At 39.2% G+C, this 20,899-nt stretch overlaps 1 long non-coding RNA gene across 1 annotated transcript in view; it reads left to right on the forward strand.

Moving 5' to 3' along the window:
- The window catches only part of LOC107837044 (uncharacterized), a 92,241-nt gene extending 83,721 nt beyond the window's left edge, over positions 1-8,520 (forward strand). The window contains exons 2-3 of the long non-coding RNA XR_001663020.1: positions 7,091-7,095; positions 8,450-8,520. This is a non-coding gene — a long non-coding RNA (uncharacterized LOC107837044). The remainder of the gene's footprint in view (positions 1-7,090; positions 7,096-8,449) is intronic.
- The last annotated feature ends 12,379 nt before the right edge of the window (positions 8,521-20,899 follow it).

Here is a 20,899-nt window from a genome sequence, read left to right on the forward strand (position 1 = left end):
TGGACCATATTACTTAGGTTACATTTGACTGAGTACAGTTACTTGGTGAAATAAAACATTTGTGACCAATAAATGGAAAAAAATAAAATAAAATCATACAAGTAAGAACTAGAACACAATCGTCATCATAGGGTTTTGCAATGAAATCTGCAGAATTGGTCCTCAAATGAGCAAATCTTATGGATATGCACACTTTTAACATCCATTTTTTTCATGTTTTACATATATTAAAAAGCTGATTAGTGAGATTCATGACATCAGGCAGCTCTTTTTTTTTTTTTTTACATTTTTTTTTTTTTTTACATGCTAAGAGTACTTGTGACCCGGAAAAGTGTCATTCATGTGTGATTAATCAACATCAAAGTAATGCAGCTCTTAATGGATGCTGACAAAGAGATCAAAACAATTCGGCATATTTTGTGCCATCGAACATCATTAATTCAACTCATCCCACTTTCATTGCCTGTTTTACAGCTTCGGCTATCATCTATATCTAAACAGAACCTCCAACAATGAGAGGCTCTGCTTTACAAAGAATATGCAGCTGCTTTTTTCAGCTTCAGCAACATTTTTAAATGTCAGATCATCCCGTCTGTCTTCACCCGTCGGCTCTAGCGCCGACCAATCCTCCTCCGTGAACACGCAGCTTCTGGACAGGCGGCCCTTTAACTGTCTGATGTTACACCTCCTGATTAACTCCAAGGTAAATGTTATGCTGTTAATTACCGCGGCGACATATTAGCGAGCTAGTCCAATTAGACCAAGAATCTGTCATGGTTGCCTCCGTCGTCAGCCAAGATCTACTACGTACCTATGAGTTGGTCTGTGAAAAGCAACAATCAGGGCTATTAAAATATCGAGCTTCTCTCTCCCACATCTACATCTGCAGCTTTTTGCTCTGATTTATTCGACTCCAGTTGACTCTGAAAGTGCTTCAACGGCTTCAGCATGACTCCCAATTAGGAGTACATAACACGCATTCGTCTTGTAATTGGATCTTTACGGAACCACACAAACACGTTCGTGTCGCTTGAACTTTTTCATGTTATGTCACATTAAAACCACAAACTCCGGTGTTTTTAATTGGGGCTTTAAAGGGGCAGTCTTATGTAAAATCTATTTTTTGAGGCATATGTCATGTTATACGCAGCAGATGTTTTGATAGTGGCGCACAATTGCAACATTTGTTACATTTTCAGCTGCTGCGGTTAGCTTGCACTCTGCACTTTGTCAAACCTGTTCACCCTCCTCGCCTGTGGTGGCGCTGCACCAAGAATTACTAAAGGAAGCGACACAAAATCCTCTGAAGACGACATGAGGACAAATGTCTTCTTGACAAAATGCAAACAAAAATGGAGCGGTGTCAGATTTGAGCGGTTGTAGGATTTCTCTTTTGTCTTTGGCAAAAGACAACGAGCCGTTTCTTCCACTAGTGCTAGACATTTGTTTTGGTTGCATTTTCCTAGAATGCCCTGCAATTTAGTCCACTTCCTGCTTTTGGAGTGATCTCCACTGCAGTTGGCGTTCACATTATGCATTCAAACCGCACCAGAGTTCACTTCAACCGAACCAAACACCTCGGATTTTAGGCAGACCACAGTTTACTCTTTAGGTCTGCATCATGTTCGATGGAGCATTCACACCTCCACAAACAAGCTGCACATTCTAGGCAAACAAACTAGACTACAAACTGGACTAAATTGCGCTGATGTGAATGCACCCTTAAGCTTTGGATATCTCCTGAGTATCAAGTTGTTGTTTTTTTTTGCTTATAAATATGCAATTGTGTTCAAAGTCCTTTAACATTTTCTTTCCATTTCGCAATTGCATCCTGTTGGTATATCGGGTAAAATCCAAACAAAAGACACTGAAGTTTGGGATTTTAACATGACAAAATATGAAAATGGTCGAGACACTTAAGCACCTAAGGTCGAATATTTCCACTAATATTTCTGTCTCTGGAGTTCAACGCTCTTCATTGATATGCTGAACGCAAAGTGACCTCCGCGTGGGCAGTGCGAGTCGTGGTGGGTGCGGAGGCGGCGGCGATCAGAAAATATGGAGAGAGGCCGGGAGGTGAGGCGGGGGGAGGGGGTGAAGCGCCTTTGTAGTAACACACACTCGGAAATCCGTGCAGCGCTTCCTCATGAGCCGCATCCATTCACGCGCAGGCTTTGAATGCATCCGCATTTTCAAATGACCCGGTCCGCGCTGCGCCCTCGATTTTAATGTGGCGGTGGCTTTGGAGGCAGCTGTAATGATATGAAAACACTCCAAGCTCTTCACCTTGTCACAGATTACTACTGCGACTGCCCTCTCTCCTTGTGCCAGCTCCTAGTTTTAAACAGTCATGATGATAATAATAACACAGCTCTATAGAGATATTGTGTTAGTTCCAGATTAGATTGAGGAAATTAAGTGATTGTACATCTGAAAAAGCAGCTAAAATCTGATAAGCATCATTACATAATATTTCAATTGTGAGCTACTAACCTCCTTCTCTCCCCTCTGTATTTTTCGCCAACGCTCTCTGGGTGATCTTTTAATGAAATGATCTTTACAGTTAGTTCTCCTGTTATATGATTAATCATTTAGAAGGATTAAGCAAGGGTTTAGTCATGGAATGCTAATCCACAATGCTCAATAAAAGCTATCAAAAAAATAATAAATAATCTTCAAATTACAATTTTTTTTTTTGGCATTTTGGGTAGCCTACATATGAATCCCTTCTAATTAGAAAAGCACCATCAGGCTGCTTCCCGCCCCCAAGCTCAATTTTGACCAACTTCTTTTTTTAATTTCAAGCACAATACCTTATAAAAGATTTTAAAAAATGACCCACAGATGCTTTGATAGAGGTAATATGTTTGAATCAAAAAGAAAAATGAAGGAATTTTGAGATTATCATAGTCATATGCATTAAATTATATCCATAACCTTTATTTTTTTATTTTAAAAAAATAAAAAAGTCGATCAAGACAGAAAAATGCTAAAACTGCTGCCTAAACTCACCAGTATCTACAGTTAGGGAACTAATTAAAAAGTCTAGAACAAGAGTACACAGCATAGGCCTGTATCAGTAACAAATTTTGCTGGACGACAAAATCATCTTGGAAGTTATTGCGGTAAACAATAATATTATTTTGAGACAATTTTCAAGTAATATGATAGTAATGACATAATAATGCAAGAACACATTCTCAAAAATCTAACTTAACACTTAACACTAGAACTGAATATAGATATTAAGATAGATAGGAAGATATTTAAAATATCCAAAAAAATAAAAAATAAAAAAACTGAAAAATAAAATGAATTATGGAATCTCTGTAAGCAAAATTGTCAAAAAACGGTGCTAGATGAGACCAAAGTACCAGACTGAAGACTTTTGTCATCCAGTTTTTGGTAAAAAGAGAAAAAAAGAGAAAAACGATAAATTATTCAAATGGAAATTACGGAGCTCGTTTTTATTTATGGTGCGATTAATCGATTTATTGCTTATTGCGACAGGCATAGCTGCAGTAAAAGATTGTTTTGTTTTAAGGGGTTTTTTATTATTATTTTTAACACATCTTCACAAGGAGTGCTGGAAATGATGGGAGGCGCTGCATCCGGCCCACAGTCTGCCAAGTAACACACCCAACATAGACCGGCACTTCTGTTTTTCTCCTCTTTTCCTGATCAGTTATCCCCGTGAGAAGGGAGCACGCAGGGGCCCGAGACATGATGCCAAGATGAGCATTTAATCCTGTGCCCATCAAGACGGAGCGTCTCCACTGAGTCTCCTCTGTGTGGGGGGGGAAAAAAAAACCCACAAAGAGTTTGGAACATGTGTTGTTGCCTCAAAGCAGAGCCTCGTGTGTGTGTGTGTGTGTGTGTGTGTGTGCGTCGTTCAAGTAAGGAAACTTAATTTTAAGTCTAATTGAGATAAAGAAATCATCATTTTAATTGCGTCTTGTTTTCCTAATGAACTGTCTTTTCTGGTTAATGAAGGAGGCAGTTTGAGCTCGGAGAGAAAAATTGGGGTTGTTCCAAAATGCGCTTCTGGAAATTTGCACTAAATTTAATCAGCGCGTTCAAGTCGTGTCGCAGAAAGTTTTGGAAGACGCATGAGAAATGCAGAAGAATATTATAACTTCTTCGGCTTTTGGGATGTAAGGCATTAGGGAGAACACCCGGTTGCAATTACGCTGTTAAATATCGCAAAGAGAAAGGCAATTAATTAATCCCACAATCTTTTGCTTGTTTTCCGTCTTGACTACCAGAATCTGTCAGGTGCATACAGAGAATGGCAGCAGAAGTAGTGAATTTTTACTAAAATATAACACGGGCCTGCAGAGTGTAGATCCTTGTCAGTTGAGATATAATGTCTGGAGATTCATTTAGCAATAGCTGTATTTTGTTTTGTGCACCAAAAAAAATACAGTAAGTAAGTATTTATTGATAAAATGATGAAAACCTAAAGTGTTTTAATTATTTTATGTTCAAACTATTCCATTTTTTGTGAACGTTTCCACACATTTTGAATCTAAAATTGACTGGTTTTGTCTCTCTTAAAGACAATATAAGCAACATGCTTAATAAAAAGCCAATAATCTGATCTGTTTCCGTAGCGTTTAATTATGCATCGCGCTGCATTGACAACAATCAGTACTTGATTCTGAACAATCAGAGCTAAACCTAATGAACTGTAATTGTAAAACTCAGGCACTTATGCTCATTCTAAATACATCCTATTAAATGCACTTATACTGCATCACATATTGTTATTAAATGGTAGTATTTTTCAGTTTCCAGGCACATAGTGCCATTTCATAGCAGAACCAAGTAACTATGTTATGTTCAGTTGTAAAAATACCAACATGACTTAACTTTGACACCTTGAAATTGGTGTCCGTCACTTTAAGAAGCTCTTACTCCCATGATCAAAGCCATTAGAAGTCATTTTTTAAAAAATGTTTCCCATCACATGGCCACTAACGGTGTCAGTGGCAGCATTATGCTGTGGGTATGCTTTCATTTGGCAGGGACATGAAAGCTGTTGATGGAAAGTGGATGGAGCCAAACGCAGAGCAACAAGTGCTAAAGGAAACCTTGCTAGAAGTCGCAGACGTTTTGAGTGTTGAAAACCTCAAAAGGCAGAATAGTGACAGAATAGTGACCAAAATAAATAAGAACCACAATAGAATTTATGCTCCAGGGCCTATTCAAAGCCTAACCTTCAAAGACAAAAGAGAATCTGTGGCAAGACCAAATATGGACATTCAAACATTTAGTCCAATCTGACTGAGCTGGAAAGAATAGGCAGAAATGTCAAAACTGGTGGAAATTTAGCAAACACAATTGCAGTGAATGTTGGTATGAAATGCCACACTTTTTAGAGTTTCGTATCATTTATGTCCTTCACAATTAAGCATTTAGTCTTGGTCTATACCACATGAAATTTCCTGAGCCACATTAATGCTCCGAGGCTTATCCTGGACACAGTCTGAAGCAAGTCTACATCACTCAAAATGCAACCTGGATCCATCTTAAGAGACAAAAACAACAAAAGCATGCAGTGCCTGGATTAACTTCCAGTGGAGTTTATTCAGTCATTTGAATTCACATCGAACCTCACAAGAAAGAGCCATTTCTTTGCCTGATGCACTATCTGATCTCCTGGCACATCAGCCAATCCAATCAGAGCCAGAGCCAAGAGTCAAAATGTTTCGCCGTGGCGCAGCTGTGTGAAACAGGCAGCGGCAATTTATGGGAAACTCGATGTCTTCCAGATCAGCTGTGCTCTAAAAGCTTGTTCAATCACTTAAGTGTAAAGAAGTAATGTGCTATGTCTAGAAACATGTCAGCGCTGCACTGCACGAAGGAATCTTAAAGGGAATTAAATGCACGCCATTAAAATTGAGTGAAATTTAAATCTAGAGAATTACTTTTTCAACACAACAGTGCAACTCTTAACTTTATTTTGGTAACTGATCAAACATCTTTTATCCTCACTTCTGTATTATCTGGTAGTATAAATGAACACAGCGAGTAAAGTGAACACTGATCATGTCAATGTTTTTCTAATATATTTATAATATTTCCATTGATAAGAAATTCACACTAGAAAAACTAAAAAGAAAAACAACTTTGTTCATAAATTATGTGGAATAGTGCAGGAAATAAGTACTGAACACATGAAGAAGATGTGTAAAATGGTATAGAAAGCCAAGAAACCAGCTAAAATCTAGCAAAATTTAGAAAGCAACACTGCTGTTGGGTGATTAAAGGTTTCCCATTGCTAAAATATTGCACAGAGAGGTATGATTGGTAAAAGCAAATAGATGTTCACAAAAAAGTCTTACACAAAATAAACCAAAAAGGTAGCTTTCCTAAACTTCTGAAAGTTGTAGCCTTATGGGAAAATCATTTCATCATAAACCAGCAATCATTAGGCTTCTCTTGTAGAACGCCTGACAGAGGGATCCAAGAGCCAAGAAGCATTCATGGAGAGCTTCAAAAAGATCTCGTTTTCATGAGTTCTCATTAAAACAAAGTAATTCACTCAACCACACTGTTCTCTATGCACCAATGCACCGTGGAAGAGGAAGAAAGAAAAAAAGAAAAGAGGAACATGCTGCAGCTTGTTTAAAGCTAGCTGCAGAAGATTTGGTCAAGCCTGAGAAATGCTGACAGATGAGATCAAAGCTGAACCCTTTGGATGATATCGCACACACGCCATGTTTGGAGGAAGAGCGGCTCTACAAATCGCTCCCAACATGTCTACAGGAAAGGTTGCATCACAGATCAGAACTGGAAGGGTAAAAGAAGAAAATCAGGACAATGTTGAGAAGCGTATGTTGATGAAAACAAGTCAACCTTGGAAGAAAATGGTTCCAAAGACAAAGTCGAGGAAATGTTTGATTGGTTTAAGAAAAAGAAACAGTTGGTAGAATTGAGAATTAATAAAATCCAGTAATCAATCAAATCCTTCCCAGGATTCACTGAGCTATTAGTAGAACTCCAAGAGTCTATCAATGACTTATTGTGGAGGTTTTGAAAGAGTCCAGGACAACATCGAATGTACAGCAGACCTCAACCGCCTCAGTTAAGGTTGGGTTTCATGAATCAACAATAAGAAAGAGACTTGGCCAAAGGCGTCACTGGAGAGGAAACAGGCCAAAACCACTGCTGACCAAAACAAACAAAGACTCAACACTTCAAGGAAAATGCTCTTTGGTTTGACAAGACACACGTGGAACTTCCTGTAGGATGTGTGTCCCGTTACATCCCACAGAAATACAAAACATTAATGGAACCTGTCAAACATGGTGGTGTTGGTGTGATGGTATGGAGCGACAAGTCCTTGGTGACTGAATCAGGAATTCGGCTCTCAAGCAAACTCTCATGACGTACAATGAAAATCACTATTTTTTTTAGGTTAAGATCAGGCAGACTTGGGTTATGCAGCAGGACATTGATCAAAAGCACTTTACCAATGGTGTTACCTTAAAAGACTCTTCATACTGAAAAAGCATTCAATAATGCAGAATTAAAAGAGAACCAAAATCCCCCCTCCAGCGGTATCACACACACCATAAAAAAGAAAAAGCTAAATTAGGAGAAATCTAAATGGCCTAGTCCCCTTTTCACATCACTATACATAATTTCCATCCATAAAAATGTATCCAAAGCGTTCCAATTTTATGACTTCAATTCCAACATTAGGCTTTGTTTCTTAGCGGGAGACATTCCTGGAGGTCTTGAGGAATCGTCCGCTGTCCCAAAGCGCCAGGACTGCTGGTGTTCCACTCGACTTTCCTTTGATGAACTGAACAGCGGTGTGCCTCAGTGTGGTGCCCCTGCAGCCTGTGCGGATCCCTCTCCGGGACGCACACTTTAACACACACGCACGCGCGTGCACACACACATAGAACCATTGCTTTAAGCGGGACGCGCTTTTTTTTTTTTTTTTTTTTTTTTTTTTTTTTTTTACGGTCAGCGAACATTTACGCACGAACGAAACTCGGCGCTTGGCAATTTTTTTCCATTATTATTTTCTCATCTCCGGTTCGTAATTTCGTAGCAATTTGGCGCTTTTGTTTGTTCCAGCGTATTTGCGCGAAATGCGGGTGAGGATTTTTTCCTCCCCTCGCCTTTTTTTTTAAAACCCTGTCATGTTGACACAGCTGGAAACCTACACAAACACCCTGATGTTGAACGATGGAGTGCACCAGCGAAAACCCCTCCGTCCAACCCGTCAGCTGTCTCCATCACACATCCAACAGAAGCAGCACATGACAGCCTCTGCACCTCTTGCATGAACCCAGTTCCGTGCGTTCGGCACCTGTACCTTCGGCTTTCTCTTTGAATCACATATATTTCTTTTTAAAAAATAATCATAATTTTAAAAAACAATTACAACAAAACTAAAGAGCTTTAAAGGCGATGCCTCCTTACCTTGAAGTTAGGCTTTCTTCTCTGCGTTTTTCTGCGTCGGAGGAACAGAAACACGCCTATTCCACAGCTCGCCGATCGGAGAGCGCAGAGGAGGATGGAGAAGCAGCAGCAGCAGCAGCGAGGACAACCAGCAGTGTCTCATCCTCACTCAACGTTCGCTCCCCCACTGAAATATTACCGGCAACCGATTGGTCCACGGGTTCCTCAGCGGGGCCCCACTCCGCATCTCGAGGAGGGGCTTAAAAAAGAAAAAAAAAGAAAGAAAGAAAAGAAAAGAAATCAGACCGTAGAAGCTGACAGAGCCAACGCATCGGAAGTGAATCTCTTCCTGCTGCCTTCCAGTTTGGATTCCATGTTGTAATTCTTTCAGTTTTAAGCATTTTTTGTTTGTTCTTTTGGACATTATATCAAACTGGGAAACTTTCTGCGTCCTAATTGTGTGGAGGGGCAGGGGAGGTGGGATGGGGGTCAAGCCATGACATCAGCTCCCTGAGCAAGACAGATACCACCAAGGCGATCATAATGGTGGATAAGGAATGAAGATGGGATGGATAAGGAAGGAGGGATCTGGGATGTAAGTTGGACATGGGATGAGGGAGGACATACGTGAGGGTAAGGATGGAATAACGGGAATCAAAGATAGGGATCGTGGAAAGAGGCAGAAATGAAGGATGAGAGAGGAAAGAGGCAGTGATAAGATGAAGAAGGTGGGGATGAGAGATGGAGGACGAGATAATGGATGGGGAGTGACGGGAGAAGGGATTCAGAAAGTAGGGATTGTGAATATAGGAGGCAAAAATAAAAAGACCAGGAAGGAAGGAGGATGTAGGATGCAGGAAATGATGGTGGAGGGAGGAAGGAGAGGATTCAGAGGTGGTATGATGTTATGGTTACTTGTAGAGTTTTCTCCTTTAATCTGAACATAATGTCAATTAAATAGTGCGTAAAGAACTAGATGTTGACCAAAGTGCTGTACAATTCAGCTAAAAGACAAAAGAAAAATATTTTAAAGAGACTCAAGAAAGTTTAGTGGAATGAAAAACTGTGACAGAAAAATGGACACGAAAAGAAGCAAAAAGAAAAAAAATTCAGTATATCATTCAATTAAATGTACACATAAATATACAAATATACTCCACCACTGTCGATTTTTGTATTTTCCTACTTTTAACCAACAGTTTTCCCATTCCCACCTTTTCCTTTATTAACATTTTAATAATAAAAAAAAAACCTGTTGTATAAATGTGGTAAGATTCACCTCTACACAAAAGAATAAACTTTAACAGGGCCATTTTTCACCTACACCAGAGCTTTGATCACTTTACATCAATAAACATGAGATTTTCATCCTGAACAGTGGTAGGATGAATAATATCAAACTAAATTCATATTTGTCGAGCATATTTTCTGTTTTCTGTATTCTTCTGTGAAAGCTTGCCGTTTGAGGAATCTAATTAAATTCTGAAACTGTCTCGATGTCAGAACAGTGTCAGCAGAGGAAGAGGAAAGCTGTGGAAATAATCACTCATTTTTTTCTATAAATTCTGGGTACATTAGCTAAATGTTTATCTTTTCTTTTTTTTTTCTTGCCACGTTTTGCCTACTTGTTTGGCAGTCCATAATTAAGAGGCTGCCTCATTTCCGCGGGCACCAGTGCATGCCTTTAGTGCTAATTTCTCATCACGCTTGAGGAATGAAGTCACTGAAACCGAGGCTTCGCAGCGAGCCAGCGCTGCAGAGCGACATCTGTACGCTTCATTTACGCTTTATGATTAGTACGATGTACTCCTGATGCACAAAGAAGCCCAGATGCCATTTCAGTGTGCTCGATTTTCTTTTCTTTCATTTGCAAAACAAAGTTCTCCTATTGCACAACTGATAAATATTCATGGTAAACAAGTACTTTCATGTTTAAAAGTGTCTGAAGTCTAGTAGAAAGCCCGGTTTTCTTTTCTCTGTTTGTTTTTTGCTGTTTTATTTTATGTGTGTAGTTGAAAATATAATGAATTATTCCACTCCTTGGCTTGCCGTTTTTCCGGGTGATTTTTTTAATTTTTTTTACACCCCCACCCACCCACTGGCAATCAGGCAGCTCTCCACCCACACTTTAATTTACAGCTGTGCCACTTCCAACAACAGCTCTGCATCTTTGCGGCTGTTGGGGGGGAAACTTTGTCGCCACATTGGATGATGCGTTCACAGATTTTAGATCTCGTTAACTTCTTTCTGGGAATAGTCCCATTGATTTTCGCGATAGGAGGACAGGCACCATTTTGGAGGGTTATTTTTTTCTTTTTTTCTTTTTAAGTTCTTGTGGGTAGGGGTGCAGTATGTTTCAGCACCACGGTCAGTGACAGTGACTGTGTGAAACTGACAAGGTGTGGAAGTGTGTGTGTGCGGTTAGAACTGTTCTCACCACCGCTAACTAATAGAAGGAAGAGAAGTGTTGGGTGTGAAAGGGGGAAAATAAAAAGTGTTAAGAGATGAAAAACTAAACCTCTCTTTCGTCTTAGAGTCTCTAACAGTGTGATCTTGCCTGCCTTTGATTACTTTATAATAAACCAGTTTTATTTTATCTGCATCTCCCCTCGGCTTCTTTTGTATTTTCCCCATCCTTTGTCTTTAGGTGAACAGCCATGTCTCTGTAGGCTTGCAGTCGTGCCATGCTGCTCTCTCCTGATGGATTGAAAAGTTTGGGTATGCTGTGCAATCAAATCCTGCTCGAAACGTCTCAACGTCATCACTGATGCGTTTGGTGTACTCCCTGGTTTTCTTGATGCTTCCCATTCGACAACTTTCGCTAAATTCCGTTCAATCCCCGTTTGTGACTTCTGAAGGCAAGTGGTTGTTTTGGACTTTGGCTAAATACAAATTGTCTTCACTAGTTAGAATCACATGTCCCCATCCTTTTATTTTGATGAAGTGCTTTTTCAAGCTGCAGTAGATTAAACAGGTCTAGCCGAAGACTGTATTCGCCCGTGACTAATAATGCAAAGTGAATAGAAGTTTATCCTCATATCTCTTGACCCCATCGGATTCGCTGCGCCCCGTTTCTCCCAGGCGGCTGCATTACCAACCGTGGAGTGCCACTTTCCCATAAAGCGCTCCAACCAGATTGTTTTGTACACTCTCCCCTCTCAGCAGAAAGGAGACTAATGAATATTTATCGATTCGTCGGGTCAAGCTGTAATATCCACTCTTCTCCCTCCTCACCCCCCAACATGGCGCAACACGAGCTTCAGCCCCTCATGTACATGGCAGGGCATTCATCACAGGGGCCGGGACCGTTTACGTCTGGGCTGCGCGCCACCTGCTACACAGCCGGCCCCCCCACCAGATCTGCCCGCGTCTTCATTAACCGCGCTTGTGTTAGCCGGGCGTGGAGGTGGCCGTTGGAAGCCTCCCTTCAATCCTGCCGGTTGAAGGGAGAACATGTGGTCGCCATATAGTTTTCAAAAGTTATTCACATATAAAAAAAGTCAGAGGTCAATGCATTCAACTCCTGTCCATTTTAGTCAGACGCTGCTGAAACACTAAATGCCTTCAGAAGAACTAGTGAATTAGTGAATGACTCTTGTTTGTCTTTTTTTTCCTCATCTCAGGATGTTTTTAAATAATAGAAGTCAATTTCTACTTATGAGTAGATGCAGAAACGCCAAAATGCTTTGAAAAGGATACTCAAGTTTTTACGATCTGGTTTATTCAAGAAAGAATATATTTCCAAGTCGAACCAAGATTGATTATTCAAGAAAAAAAAAAGAAAAAGTTATTTTTTTTCCCTTTTCACCAGATTTGTTTGCATTTTAAAGAAAAAGGCTTACAGGATAGCTTTGTCCACCTTTACGACAGTTTGGGTATTGTTACTGTTAGCTTTTTGTGTCCAGATAAAGAGAGAAGGTGGAAATCCTGAGAAAACGACATTTTTGACTATCATTTTGTCAATTACTCAAAATTATCTCCAAATTACAAAAATGTGAAAGGAAAGAAGTCACCTTTGTGCAACATCAGCAAAATAACAAAAATACCACAATGGCAGTAAAAGAGAAAATAACCTAGTCTGATAAAGAATTTGTGAATGCATAAATGTACAACTTTTATATAAGTTGTACAAATTTCACAGGAAGAGAAGCTTAATATTTAAAAGGCACACACTCACAACTCTACATCATGGAGCTCATTTATGTACAAACTGGTATCCCTGAATAAAGCTAACATCTGCAGATCTGCTCTATGTCTTAGGACTGTTTCAAATTTGCCCCCTACTGGAGAGAAGTGGTAACAATTAACTCAACTATAGATATACAGTTCACAGTAACGGCATCAGTTTCTTTTTGTTTTTGTTGGAAAGTTTGCAGCCGCATGGAAAGAATGCGGCTGCATATAAAGAAAACTGATACTACCAGTCTACAACCACAGTCAAGACAATAAAATGATAACCTGGACCAAAAAAGAAGGAAATATTTACTACAAATGATGTTGCCAGTTAGCAAAAAAGCAGTGACCAGACATTAGCTTTTGTGATATAGGCCATCTATTAAAAACGGATTGGAATTGTGTCATGGAATCGGTGAGTTTTTCCATCTGAAGAATAAATATGATAGGTCCAAATCATGACTGGCAACTTGTCCATCTCACCCAACAACTGCATTAGATAAACACCGGCCTCACATGAGCCTGAAGGGATAAGCAGGTATAGATAACAGACGGAAAACGTTTTTGGACCAGAGATTTTCATTAAGTTGTACTTTGGCCAATGGATGTCACTAAATGCCTGCATACTAAAGCTATTGCTGTGGCCATGGCTTAGTCTCACCTGTGGCCAGACTGCATAATCCCCACTGGACAAAACAAAATCGATCACTTTCTAATACTCATCCCCAAAACTGAGCCCCGACCAAACATGATGAAGTCAATCTGAGCTTCCACTGCCCAAGGCGTTTTGATGCTGCTGATCCAGCTCTTCCTCATTTTACCTTTAAAGCTGTCAACAGCTGCCAATATGGGCTGTCGTGGCATTCCACCAAGATGGCAGAAGTGATCAATGGTGTGTCAGTGAGCGGTTTCAGGGCTTTGTAATATAAGAGACATCAAATGAAGAGCACAGATGGGGTCTCAAAACTTCTACATTAAACATGGAATCTAATTCACAGAGGCACACGACACTTGACACTAAGCTACAGGAGTATTACTATTTTCATTATTTTTGCTCTCCAAATTTCCCCCTTCATTGCCAAAATGAGCTAAAGCAGCACTAAATGCCTGAAAAAAAAAAAAGATGTTCCGTCATCAAACTCCACAATTCATGCAATTTTCTAAGCGTGGGACCGCATTAGTCAGTGCTTTGAAATCGAAGTTAAACAGTGGAAGATCACAACCCACACTTAAAGTGATAGATTTCTGAATCAAGCTTCCAAAAAAAGCTAATTAACATAAACCCACCCCCAATAAATAAAAGACATTAACAAAATATAATCAGTTACATTTTCCTGTAACTAAAATGTGATGGGTGCCAGCAAGTGTTGCTCGAGTTATTCTTTGACATTTTTGCATAATGGATGCTTTCCGCCTTTGATTAAATCAATAAATATTGGATTTATAATTTTAAAACATATTTGAAAAAGACAACAGAAAATAATACAGCGTGAGATTTTGCTCCCGCAATAAAAGCATGGACATATTTTACAGACTTTTAACATTTCTTTACCAATCGTTGTGGAGAGGGTGTCGTCTATACCTCCTCTTTTCAAAATGGTAAAGAAGGTGTATTCAAGCTGTGACTCCTCGTCAGCACACCATATAGTCTTTTTTTTTCTTTTTTAGAAAATCCACAGCTTTGCAAGTGTCATGAATATTTCATCACAAAATATGTAAAGCCGTGAAGCCCAGCTTGGACCCCGTAGCTCATCTACAGTTACTTTGACATCTTTACTAATCAAGCGGCAGAAATAAGTGAACGCACAGCTTGCTGAGCTGGAGATTTACTAACATGACAGACTGATAGAGTAAGAGACACGCAGCAGTGGGTCCGTCCCCCGCACCCCCCCCAAATCCCCACGCAAACACACGGCCCACAGCAGACAGAAAACGCTCGTTCAATGTCATCTCGTGAGTAGCAGCTACGTTTTGTTCGACGTAAATCTTGGGCGATACGGCTCGTGACATTAACTGTTCCGTTGTAGATGTGAACGACAGCAGCGCGTCGTTTTGTTGAAGCCGGAGACAAATACATGTTACAAAAATTGACATACACCTAAACCAGCGTTTGAGCCTTATTTCATCCCTCGTTAATTATTAATAATCCATCTGGTCACAGGAAACATGAGCACTGTTTAATCATCCAGTCGGGTAACTTTATAAGACCGAGTTTCACTGGGACATTTTTACATTTCACTAAAAATGCATTCGTAAGATAAAGTGAAATGTTTACCACATTTTTTCTAACAGTTTTGGGATTGAGGTGGTTGGGGAAAAAAGAAGTAACAAATAAGCTCAGTGATTTTGTATAAGCAAAATATTTTTATCATCAGAAGTCTGCATGAAATTTTGTTTTGCTATAAAATTGTTAGAGTAGGAAAAAATAAAAATATAGCTGTTGGAAAAACATTGTCTGTTAGCATAGCCATTTGCAACCTAGCTTTAGCAGTTTGATCTCTCTCTCCACAAACCTAAATTGCTAACAGAGTTTTGTTAGCACTTTGTTTTTTGTTAGAGACAAAAATAGAGTTAATATGATAGGTTATTGCCACCCAACGTAACTATGTACAAATTAGCATTAGCATTGCAGCACAGTTAGCTGCTACAATTAGAAAATTGGTAGTTTAAAAAAGTTACAGCTGTTTTGGGTTGAGAAAACAATGCTATGGCTACCTCATCTGGATTTCTCTTAATCCTTCAGAAAGCGTCTTCTCTTTTGGTTGCCCCAGCAGGTCAATCCAGTGCCTCATTGGGGAGTCAGCTAGTTTTAATCAAAAGTATGTTTTTGTTTTTCTCTCAGAGTAAAAAAAAATAAAAAATCAGTTTTGCTGCAAGTGCTGTTCTTAAAAAAACACACACACACAAAAGCTGCGTTACCCCCCAGACAATTCTCTGCCCTTGTTTTTGCATCACACACCCACAGGTGAAACCCATGAGCCTAATCAAGGCAGTGTATGGTGGTACATTTGCTGCTGCAGGACATTTCAGCACCAGAAAGAGGGCAGTTACACCAGTAAAAATGTAGAGGAATTCCCAATTACTCTTTAGAATTAGACTCACAGTGATGCTGATTTTTTTTTTACCTGTTCACAGTTTCATCCCCTTTGCCAAAAAAAAAAAAAAAACAAAACAAAACATCACAGACTTTGCATTTCTTCCAAATTTGTTGTTTTGAACCATTGCCTGAAACTTACAGTTTGGATTCATTAAACTGTAATAAATTTACAGTTTAATAGTCTTAATAATATTTTAGGAGATTTAAGCCAGGCATAGGTGTTTTTCCTGTCAGAAAAAGATTTTGTATATAAAATCTACTTCTTATCCCATAAACTCCAGGAGACCTTTTCAGAAACAGATTTATCAAGTTTTGTAAAATAACCCCCCCTCCCCCCATATTTTCTCAGAATATAGATGACTGCCTTCATTATGCCATGTTAAATAAATAATGGTGTGAATTTTATGTAGTCTATCTATGCAATACAATTCTTCTGAACAATTTCAATCTTTCCACAATAAACTATGACTAGCTGCAGGATGCCAAAGTGTAAAACATGAAATGCGAATGAGGAAATTAAAGTTTGTGTTGCAACAGAGGGCATTCACGTGTCACAGGAATTTGCATACTTTAATCAATGCAGAAAACACTTTTGAAATGATTTATCAGTGTAATTTTTTCTAAATTTGTGCAACATGAACATGAAAAGCTTCTACCAGGTTTACTTCAACAATGACAGAGTGGAAACCTGCTGAGAATGGATGATTTTTGTTATGTTTTTACGTCTGCAAAAAACAAAGACTTTAGGAATACTGTTTATTCCATCTAAATGATCATTTAAACGATCTGATCTGGCCCACATTCCCATATGTTTCCTTTAAGCAGAGGAACAAGTTTCTTTGAACAAGCCTCTCTGACGTTCTGAGTTGATGTTGAGATATTTCTTTAGGTGCGTAAAAATTTAATGCGCTGCTGCGCGGGAACCACAAACTCTGTAAGAGTCGGTCTTACAAGCCATGAATTGAATTATTAAATGCTGTGACAGCCTACTAAATGATGTTTAAGAAATTTAAGCACAGACCAAATTTCTGTGCAGACGAGCCAGCTGATGGTTGTGGCTAAAAATACATTTCTTTTTCAAATCTGCAGAGAGAGCAGTCGCAAGTCAGAATGGAAGAGTGTGTGTGTAGACGGCGCAGCCTCTTTTCCTCCAGGCAGTGGCTGCACTTCATCATTTAGTAAAGCAAGGGTGATTTAATACTCTTGCTATTACTTATTCATGCAGAAAAAAACAGAAACACAGACATGATTTGTAGGGTCTTCAGTATTTTCCCTCTTCTAAAGCAGCCAAAGCTGTCAAGAGAATGGATTTAGCCATTTGTTGTTACAGTTTAACCTGTGAGGACACGTCTGTCTCCAGGTATTTTTCGGACCATCAGTTTTCCCCCCAAAGCAAAAGCCTACAGAAAACACTTCGAAGACGTAAAATCTGCAGAGGGATTTTCAATCTTGTACTGCTACAGCATGTAGTGCAATGCAAATTATAGTAAAAAACTCTATTGAATTTTGTTGGGATTTTATGCCCTAGACCAACATAAATAAGTGCATAATTTTGTAGTACAAAAAAAAAATAAAATTTTGATTTAGCACTAAAAATCTATAAGTGAGGCAAACAGCATCATTAAGACCAAGGAAAATGTCAGATAGGTCAATAATAAAACTGCTGAGAAGATTACAACAGGGTTAGGTCATAAAACAAGCAAATAGATAAAACAAACTCAATTCATCTTCCTAAAATAAAGACTTTTGCACAACAGCAAAAATACAAAGACATGGCTGTCCGTTTAAACTGACAAGATCGGCAAAGAGACCAAAACACTTGAGATTGAAGCAGAATTCAACTTTCAACAATCAAACAAGACAACAATCACAAACTTACAGCCCAGAGAGCTTCAGTCGAATGGTTCAGAATCAAATATACTTGTGTTAGAACATCCTAGACAAAATCCAAGGCTGGTGATTTTAGAGCTGAATACAAATGCATGGCATACCTTTTAGATTTAACGATGAATCCTTTTGCTTCTACTTGGCAATTTTGTTCCACTAGGTGTCACCCTGCTTCATAAAGCTTAGTGGTTAGAGCATGTCAAAATGGGAATCAACGACTTAGTAAGGATCTGTATTATTATCCTTATCACCTCACATTTAGATATAAATCAGCACAACGGTAAATAAAACAATCTCTCCAGTGAGAGGAACTAATGGAAGTTGTAGCTGGCAGTTTGGTGAGGGAAGAGAGACAGCCGCCCTCCCTCCCTGATTCCTTCCAGAACACAGGCAGACATAACGCGTCTCCTGAATAGAAGCAGTTCCATTACTCTCTGTCAGCTGTCCCCACTTCCATCCGAGACATTCATCTACAGACGTAATGACCAAAGAAAAGAGCAAGACGCTGATCTGTCAGAATGATTCACTGTCAATTCAGCAGGCTTTTGATAAAAGTCTGAGTGGTGCACCGGTCGGGTACATTGTCCAAACCTTCCTTTTTTTAAATATTCTCCATATTGAGAGATGACACGGGGATGATTAGGAATAACTGTCAGAACTTGACTTCTCAGGAAGAAAGAACGTAATTAGATTTTTTATACGTTGGACTGATGAAGACCGTCTTAGCTTGTGATCCGTCTCTGTTCAGTACAAGAAGGAAAGCTGCCTTTGAATCTGTGTATGTTGTGGTGTCTGCATTTGAATTAGACTCTGATTGACAATGAATAACAGTTCAGAATTGACCTTGACGTGAGGGATCCAATGAGGTTCCAATGGGTTTTCAATGAGGTTCCAATGGGTTTTCAATGAGGTTCCAATAGGGTTCCAATGGGTTTCCAATGGAGTTCCATGCAGATGAATGTTTTCCAAAATGACTTGGTACTGAAAACCTTGGTTGTCAGCAGTGTTTCATCTCCACATTTTCCTACAAGATAAACATGCAATTTTTATTTTATTTTTTTGAAGTTGCCATGTTTTTATCCAGTAAATTCATTTCCGAAATGTCAAATTGTGCAATTATCTGGCTGATGGAAACACAGCTACTGTCTGTTATTGTTGCCTCCCAAGTGAGAGTTGTACTTGGAAATATTAGGTGATTATTTCCAGGGAGGGAAAGAGAGTCTAGATTTTGACAACACATTCAGCTTGTTCAGTTCGACTGTGGCAGTACATCTGTAAACAAAGCCCGCTCACTGCCAAGCCCTTCCCTGAACATAATAAAAGAGCTCCCAATAAACACAAATAGGAGAGAAGCTTTGTGTGCTGTCCAAACAGAGGAGTTGATGGTATTAAAGCTTAAAAGAGCTGCATGCACCTTCAACACGAACACAACCACACACCAAATCCCGTTCTTTTCAGGATATATGCTTACAAGGAATGCCAACTTAAACTTTAATAACAATAATAATAATCATATCCGTTTATTGTAGCCCAATTCATTCCATTTGAATACCGTTGGTGCTAAGGAAACCCTCAAAACAAATCTCATGACCAAAATACACTCAACCATGTTCTTTTCATGATAGTGTGCAAGAAAAGTATCAGAGCAGCGGCCACATAACAGTCAAAAATGCAGCTGAGAGTTGCTGATGAGTGATGTCATGTCTGGAGTATCAAACTGTGAATCAAGTACTGCTCAACCGGGTCAAAAATGGTACCATTAGAGTTTGTTGATTGAAGCTGAAATGAAGATTTATTTGGTGATTTGTCCAGTGAGCAGAAGGTGGAGGAGAAACATTGTCTGAGAGGGGTAGTTTGGATGATATAACTACATTATTTTGACATTGACCGTATTAGGTTGGTACTACTTGCTCACTGTTTGCTTAAGCTTGACTACTTGCCACACTTTTTGTAGGAAAAGTCTAGTCCTAATGTCAGACAATGAGGGGTGGAAAAGGTTGCGTTTCTTTTTGTACATATACGGTGGCAGTATCCTGCCAAAACAAACAAAAACCCCAACACACGACACGAGCATGGGTACGCATGTGGGAACCAGAAATTGTAAAAAAAATAATAATAATAAAAATTGCATAAAAATGTTTCTGCTGGTAGCAAGTTACTTCGTCATAAATGATGCAGTGAGCAGCTTGTCATTATTTAAAAAGTCATTTAACGTTGAATGATTCAACAGGGTCAGGCTGTGAGAGAGTGCTGCAGAAAGCATAACACAATTTTAACCAATGCTCTGAGTCACCGCGGAGACCATCTTTAAACTCCTTTGGGAAATATTTGGCATGAGCTACAAAGGAAATGATGTAGTAGTGTGACCATACACAGGATTCTGGGGAAATAAACCACTCTTAATGTAGATGGATGTGCCACAACAAAGGAGTACAGTAATTAAAGGCAAAAGAGACCCAAAGCAGCATGAAAGTATCACGTTACAAATTTGTCAGGAGCCAAATGCTACCGGTTTACCGTATCATGCTACAGTTCAGGTAATACCACTGGCGCCATTTCAGCTAAAGATCAATGTGAAGACTGCAGTAGCATCCTTATTGATAAATTATACAATAAGAAAATGGTGGAGGCAAAATAACTCACTTTACAGGAGGATTACTGCTCCTGCTGCCGTTTGCTTAAGCTTGGCTATCAATTCAGAACCCATCATGGTTTAACGGTCACAGTAAAATGATTTGCAGCTCAAATCTATTTGAGCATAAACCCAATAGAAAGTTGCTCATCCGCCTTCATGTTTATTAATGCCGTCAGTTCCATTTCATGCGCTCCTTGGGATGTCCTTGACCTGAATCCAAACAGAGTAAACTGGTCTCTGTTGTTTTGGCGAGGTGGGGCGGGGGGGATGATTTTTTTCCCCCACAGATTTATTGGGGAAATTTAGGATTTTGAGAAAAAAATTCAGTTCCTCACAAAAAGACTTTAAACTTTTTCAGAATGAGACAACCGTTTATATTCCATTACGATCATGTGACATCATAGCATAAATAAATGTAAATATATAAATAAAAATTGTATGTTAGGCTGTGACTTCCCCGGGATGTTCAGGGAAAAATTTCTTGGATACCATTTAAAGGTTCCAGAAAGTGTGGGAAATTTCTGAGGTTGTATGAATACAATGTGTAAAGTTAAGTGATTGGATATTTACATATTTATATTAAACTGCTAAATATTATAACAAGCATTTATGTCAAAGCATTCTGTGTATAAGTGGTGAAATTGGGATCTGGTCTGCCTCAGTGAGTGAGGGATGGTCTAATCCAT

Source organism: Poecilia formosa, unplaced genomic scaffold (genome assembly GCF_000485575.1).
Source record: "Poecilia formosa unplaced genomic scaffold, Poecilia_formosa-5.1.2 Scaffold107, whole genome shotgun sequence".
Lineage (NCBI taxonomy): Eukaryota > Metazoa > Chordata > Actinopteri > Cyprinodontiformes > Poeciliidae > Poecilia > Poecilia formosa.